Consider the following 8,027-nt stretch of genomic DNA (forward strand, 5'->3'; position numbering starts at 1 on the left):
GATGGAGGAGGTGAGGATGGACTCGATGATGGCCGAGTGGAAGTGCACCATCATGGTCTGTGGCAGGTTGAATTTCTTCAGTTGCCGCAGGAAGTACATCCTCCGCTGGGCCTTACTGGTGAGGGAGCTGATGTTTAGCTCCCACTTGAGGTCCCGGGCGATGGTCGTGCCCAGGAAACGGAACGACTCCACCGTGTTGACTGGGGAGCCGCGCAGGATGAGGGGGGGGAGAGGGACTGAGTTCCTCCTGAAGTCCACTGCCATCTCCACTGTCTTCAGAGCATTCAGCTCCATGTGGTTCTGGCTGCACCAGGATGCCAGATGGTCAACCTCTCATCTGTAGGCAGACTCGTCACCCTCGGAGATGAGGCCGATGAGGATGGTGTCGTCTGCAAACTTAAGGAGCTTGACAGATTGTTGTCTGGAGGTGCAGCCGTTGGTGTACAGGGAAAAGAGCAGTGGGGAGAGAACGCAGCCTTGGGGGGCACCGGTGCTGATGGTCTGTGTGTCGGAGACTTGCTTCCCCAGTCTTACGTGCTGACTCCTGTCAGTTAGAAAGTCTGTGATCCACCTGCAGGTGGAGTCAGGCACGCTCAGCAGGGAAAGCTTGCCTGTAGCAGAGCTGGGCTGATGGTGTTGAATGCAGAGCTGAAGTCCACAAACAGGATCCTGGCATAGGAGCCAGGGGAGTCCAGGTGTTGGAGAATGTAGTGGAGGGCTATGTTTACTGCGTCGTCTACAGATCTGTTGGCTCTGTAGGCGAACTGCAGTGGGTCCAGCAGGTGGTTGGTGATTGTCTTTAGGTGGTGGAGCACAAGGCGTTCAAAGGTCTTCATAATCACAGAGGTCAGGGCGACGGGTCTGTAGTCCTGAAGACCTGTGATCCTTGGCTTCTTGGGGACCGGGATGATGGTGGAGGCTTTGAAGCAGGCAGCCAGGCACCCTGCAGGTTTCCAGGGAGGTGTTGAAGATCCCTGTAAACACTGGAGACAACTGGTCTGCACAGTGTTTCAGGGTTGCAGGTGAGACAGCGTCTGGGTCAGCTGCCTTGCTGGGGTTTTGTCCTTTGAAGAGCCTGTTTACCTCCCCCTCCTGGATGGACAGAGGTGTGAAGGGTGGAGGGGTGTGCACAGGCTGGGTGCTTGTGGAGAAGGCTGGGGGGTGCTGATGTGAACGGTGTTTACTGCTGGTGGCTGATGGCTGGGGGGAGAGGAGATGCAGTCAGGACTGGCACTTTGTCTGTCAAATCTGCAGTATAACTCATTCATCTCATTTGCAAGTCGGAGGTCATTTGTGGAGTGGGACGGTTTGGGCTTGTAGTTTGTGATCTGCCTCAGCCCTTTCCAGACTGAGGCAGAATCATTGGCTGAGAACTGCTCTTCCAGTTTCTCAGAATACTGCCGTTTGGCCTCCCTCACCGCCTTGCCAAACGCGTATTTAGCCTCTTTAAAGCCCTCCCTGTCACCACTCCTCCACGCCCTCCCTGTGCCCATTTAGTGTTTATTGTTAATAACAAAATTACTGTTGTTGTTTTGATTAGGCTAATATTCCTGTTAATATTCCTGTTGGACTATAATTTTTTTACTAAATGGACTTCCTTCACCTTCCACTAAATGATTCTGGAGAAATGAATTGCAACTGATTAATTGGAAGTGTTTCTAAATTTCATTATAATGCTCCTCTGGCTGCCCTTCCAGTCTCATAGGCTGCCCTACATGCTAGAAAACTTATGCTGCTGGAGCTATTTTTATTTGTTTCACCCCTGCCCCTCAGACAGCCTGAGTCTGCCAATGTGTTATACTATTATATATATATATATATATTATTAGATTATTATTAGTCATGCATTAATATAAATGCAGGTTTTTCACTGTTGTAGTTGGTTGAGGTGGAGCTCATTTTAAATTATTTTGTATAAAAATGCAACTACCGATTATTTTCGTTATCTTTTTCGCTCACTATCATTAATCTTATTTTCTCCATTAATTGATTGATTGTATGGTTTGTAAAAACAAAATGGTGAGAAATGCCGTCACAGTTACTCAGAACCCAAAATAACATCTTCAAAATTATTAGAAATAAATTAAAATTATTAAAACATTTTAAAGGAAAAGAAGCAAATCCTCAAATTTGCGAAGCTGGAAACATGAAATGTTTTTGAATGAAAAATGACTTAGATGATTATCAAAACAGTTGCTGATTAATTTTTGTCAATTGACTAATCGTTTCAGCTGTATTTGTACATACTGTTGTGTAGTTTAATTTATAACAAAACATCATATTGTATAAGCGTTTCGTGTGTTTTGTATGTAAAAATCTTAATACTGATAAGTAACAAAAGCTGTCAAATAATTTTAATAATAATAAAGCAAAATATTTCCCTCTGAAATGTAGTGGAGTAAGTGGCATGAAAACTGAAGAACAGTACTTGAGTAAATGTACTTAATTACATTCCACCACTGCTTTAGAAAATCACATCTCCTCACCCCACCCCTCCATCACAGCCTGAACTGCCTGTCAGTTCTTCCCTGGAGGTAAAATTCAATAAAGGAACATATAAGTCAAGTAATTCTTGTTGAGTTACATTCAAGAGTATTAATACATTTTTGCATACAACAGTGTGACCTACAAAAGACATTTGGTACACCAAATTAGTATGTTTTTTGAAACAGTTCAACCAAGAATCTCACGCAACCTGTTTGTGTCACTTACCTATGATTAGGTATAGGCTGTGTTTACCACACACAAAAACATAGTTCAGGGTTTGTGGGTTAAAATTACTGGGGTGGAAAAAAGATTAGAAACACCCCTCAGTATAATATATATATGTATGGGATAATGTACAGCTTCGCGTCGGGGTGCAGCATCGATACAAAAACGGTCCGCCAGAGTCTGACATCAGAGCTGCGCCCATAGCAACTGTCTGTTATACATAGCAACGGTCTGTTATACAGAAATGAAAGACCGCAGAACGCCGTGATTGACCAATCAGAATCTAGTATTCAACCCAGCCGTGTAATAATATAATATAATGCAGTCCTATACAACAACATGAACTATGTCCTCAAAAGTGACCACAGACCTTGTCCTCATTCAGTGTCAACAAACACTGAACATTAGAAACTTCCTAAAGGCCTGTTGTAGGCTTAAATCAGAAGATCCATATCAATCTCATGTGTGTGATTATGGAACTGGAGTCAGGACGTGGTTAGCTTCGCATAAAGACTGGCAGCAGGGGGAAACAGCTAGCCTGGCTCTGTCCAAAGTTAGAAAGAAAACCTACAGTAGCAACACCTCAAAAGCTCACTAAATAACATGTTGTATCTCGTTTGTTTAATCTGCACAAAAGAAATGTTTGTTGTTTTGTGAAACTGAATTCTGAGCTTTCATGTAGTCAACTGCTCCCCCGGCTCAAAACACATTCTCCTCTAATGAGCTGAGGGTATGACACAAAACCAGTTAGGGGAGACAACAAAAGAAGAGGAATCTTTAAGTTTCTTCTTTAAGTGACAAGCCAGTCACGCAGTCGCCACATCAGACACAGAGTGAGAGAGAGCAGAGTCCTCCACACTTGAGAGACCAAAAAAATACGAATCCACGGGGTCATCAGCATCAAACTTCGTCTTTCTAAGGGTAAGACCACCATGCTTTCCATCTCTTCTCTGCACATCTACAGTATTATTCTGCCTCTCTAAACACACAGCAGGACAGCTGAAGGAAAACTTGAAACCACTTTGGAATAGACAGAGGCTTGAATTTGTAAAAAGAAGACAGTGTAAAAAAAAATGCAGGTTTTAAAAATGCTGACTGAATAGTTGCTTCTTTATGGGTTATGGTGCTTTTGACCCTTGACCCCTATGAAATCAGAAAGATTAGTGACATGGTTTGATTCAAATAAATCCTGAGTAAAAGTTGCTTTGACTAAATTTTTGTTTTTGTACTTTATCAATTTTCACAGATTTGATTTTTGGTTATGAAGCAGAATTCAGATAAAACGTATTCTGTAACATTTTTTTTCAGGCAAACCAAATTTCTAAATATAATCTAAATAAATCTTGAATGCAACATCAAATAAATCTTAATTTTCAAATAGTCTTGGTTATTCTCAAATAGAAAACACATCCATATTTGAAGAAAAATGAGAGACTCTGAGGCTGATAAATGAAAATAGTACAAAAACGCCCGGACCAGACTCGGCATGTCAGCAGTGCGTGGTGGCTGCCTCGCTGTACAGCTGTGTCTTTCACATGTTTGGTTTCCACACTGGCATTTCTGTTGCTGCCAGCCGTTTCTTTCTACATAGATTTTGCCTTTCGGCCATTTCATTTTATTATTAATGTCATTTATATTTATTTTAGACAGAAAAAGGTTAAGAAGTGTGTGCTCATTTGTAAATAATAGTAATAGTCCACAATTAAAAGGTCCTTTACTAATTCATGGATCCCTGCAAATCACCGCATTTTCCACAACACTCCTGCAAGTATTCTGAATAAAAGCCTCGTGTTAATAAATGAAGGAATTCTGTCCACAGAAAAAACGCTAGAAGGCTTTTATTTTGAAACGGAAGCAGTGTCGAGTTAAAAATAAATCTTTTTTTTCATATCTGCGACATATTCTACATATATAGTCATTGAAACTGTAGTAATGTTGCTGGTATGGTCAATATACAGTCAAAAGATCATTTTCACTGTCTATTTTTGCTGAGACATCAAATCTCTAGAAGAGACACAGCTGAGCCGCGCTGCTCACGCGGCCTGTATGGCTGATACATGTTCCACGTTGTAAGCAGCCGTGCAATGCATTATGGTAGCGTGGCGGCGTGATTCGAGAGACGTTGGCCGCTCCTCACGTTGGCCACTCCTCATTTGCATAAAGTTGAGGTCTAGGTTACTTTATGCAAATCGGGGGCGTCCGCCTCTGGAAATTCCCTAGAAACTTTAAAACTAACCCTTGTCGATCCAAAATAACGACAGATTTAGTAACTGCATGGCTTATTTCTTGCATAAAATGTTTTCAGAAACACATTTCGGTGATTTTGTGATATAAGATATAGAGAAGAAAACGAGCCACCATGTTGGTTCCGGTTTGAAAACTGGGAGCAGCAGCCCACGAGGGAAAGTGTTCGTCCAATAAGGTGCCTATAGTGCGCCACTAGACAAGTCTAGACTAGACTAGACTAGTCTCAGTGGCAGCCCATCAAGCATCCAGTGCTGGAAAGCGAGGCGATCCCCAAATGTACCATAACCCGTTAACCAAAATAAAAAGTGAGAGGTTCCGTGACGCACATGCGCTGCTCCGCGTGCGGTCTGGCTCGGGGGTTAAAAGCTAAACTCCACCAGTTTGACGCATTATTTTCAGCTTAATTGCAGTGCTGTAGTCAAGACCACCTAAACCGAGACCAGGTCATGACCAAGACCAGAGTATATCAAGACCGAGACAAGGCCAAGACTTTGAGGGGTTGAGACCAAGTTAAGACCAAGAACCGACCAGGGTTCCACACGGCATGACACACTTACAATAAATGTGAAACATGCAAACCTAGACACTCCTCAAACTGATCTGAAAGATCCACATTCCTACAGAAAACAAATGAAGATTCCTCCTCATTCACCTCTTTTATTGCCATATACAGTATATATGTGTGTGCATGTAGAAGTGTACCATGATAAATGTCTTAGTAAAATAATCAAAAGGCATTGCAGAGGTGAATTTTATGGGTGGGGATTTTCCTTTGCTTACTATGAGCAATCACAATAATGATGTTGACAAATACATCAGGCTATCATCACAAGTAATTTAGTGATATCCCCGCAGTTGCTTCGAGGCCACACATTTATAACAGAAAGACAAACTGGAGGTGTGGATGTTTAACAGGCAGAGAAACAAAAAGTAAGGGAGCTGTAAAACGCAGAGAAGTAAGACAATGGAATCTGCTCAATATGTAGATGGACCCTCCTCCACCTCAGGCAGCATCAAGAGTGATTTTACGCAGACGTGCCTTTTTCACAGCAGACATTCTGACATGTCACTGTAGGAAAAACACAGGTGCTTCTGTTTCAGGGTTTCTGGTATTGTTCATGCTGCCACACTGTCATGACTTCAATAGAACAGAGCCATCATTATATCATTAGTAACATTACTACAACAACTTAATTATATCTGCTTTGAGATAAGGTCCGGATGGGGGGGAAAGGTATGGGTGTTTCCAGACCATCCAACAACGTGGATGTAGTTTGTTCATAGTCTAACGTTAGCTTTTTACTTCTGGCGATTGCATTCGCACTTCAAAAATCATAAAAGTGGTGTTCATTTGTGAAGATTATCTTGCTGAACAAATGTGTAAGTATCATTAACATGTTTGCCACAGAGTTTATTTTCTGCAATAATACAAAACCAATGGAAAAATCCCAATGGCTTTTTGTCGTGAGAACCCAGGGTGATTATAACTTCCTGGTTTGCCTACAAAAATACGTCATCCCTGGAGCACTCTCTACACAATGAGGCTGTAAAGGAGGACAAGTCGTTGTGATGACCTTTTGTAGTCTAATTTAGCTACTTGTTTGCAACCGCCTTTTTTTTAAGATATAAAGGCTTCAAAATTCACAAGTGGGGTATTTATTGATTTATTTTATGTTGTAGAACAAAACCTTGAAATCTCTTAATCTTGTATTAACCACAGACCTTATTTCAGCCATCTAACTAAAGACCCATTCAGAAAACCCGTTGTCTTCCAGACGAGGGAACCGGAAGAGCTACAATGATAACTCATTTCCAGGTTTTAGGACTCATTCCTGTAGCACTCTATAGTCTTATGTCCTATGTACATTAAAACAGGTTTTGCTTGCTGTAATCATTCCTCCTCTTAATATGCCCATTGTGATGATTGTGTTTCTGTCTCTTCCAGCTCCGTGATTGGCCTCCTCCAACATGCTTCCCTTGCTGCTCTACCTGACGGCAGTCCTCCATTTTAGTACCTGTGGCTCCGTGCAGTTTTGCCAGGGAGACAATCAGTAAATATGCTTGCTTCATATTTGGTAGAAAGTGCTATAAAAAGTAACTGATGTAAATGAAATCTCATCACCAGGGCCAAACAAAGACTTAAAAACCCTACCTCCTAAAAAGAAAAAAGGGTTTGTTTGAGAGAATGCAGACAACATTTGACCAAATATTAGGAATTAGTGCGTCTATGAAAGGGTCGAAGTCCCCCAGCAGAACTATGGAGTCCCTAGGCTGTGACCTCTTGAAGAGAAGTTTGATACTCCAAACAGTCAGAGCCTTCCTCTTCAATTTGTCCAGTTGCATACAGGCAGGGAGAGCTGGGGGCTCTTGAGAATCCACATACCTGCCTGGGACCTCTAACCCTGGGCAACCCCAGAAAAAGATCCAAGAGTCTGGTTCCAGGGCTAAAACTGTGCGCACAAGTGAACCCAATTGTATCTAGTTGGCACCTGCACAAGCTCTGACTTCTTCCCCACCAGAGACATGGTATTCCACATCCAAGAGCCAGTTTTCATAGTCAAGGTGCAGCACACTAAGGCCCCGAAATACGCCTGCTTCCAATGACAATGGACTGTCCCTAAAGCCATCCAGAGGCAGAGCATATGAGGCAAAGTCCCTCCCCTTACGGTGGACCCCATGTGACCTTATTTCGGAAAAAACATGAATGGTAGTCAACGGCGAGAGACAAATGTTTTTTTGAGCCATTTGAATTACGCCATGAATCACACATATGATGTTTGTCAATTTAAAAGATAATTTTGCAAGTCAAGAAAGTTGCGGTTTGTCGTAGGTTTGTCGTAGGTTTGTCGTAGTATCATTTAGTTTTGTGTGAAACCACTCAATGAACTACATCTCTCGTCTCGCACAATATACGCCATCGAGACTAGCTAGCTAGCTAATTTAGCTATGTTCCATACACAAATGTAATGCATCGCAGCTTCAGCGAGAGAGATGTAATTTATGCGACTTTTGGGTGTGTAGTCATTCTAATTACATATTTTCACAGTCTTTTACTTCAAAAGTTTTAC

This window comes from Sebastes umbrosus, chromosome 1 (genome assembly GCF_015220745.1).
Source record: "Sebastes umbrosus isolate fSebUmb1 chromosome 1, fSebUmb1.pri, whole genome shotgun sequence".
Taxonomy (NCBI): domain Eukaryota; kingdom Metazoa; phylum Chordata; class Actinopteri; order Perciformes; family Sebastidae; genus Sebastes; species Sebastes umbrosus.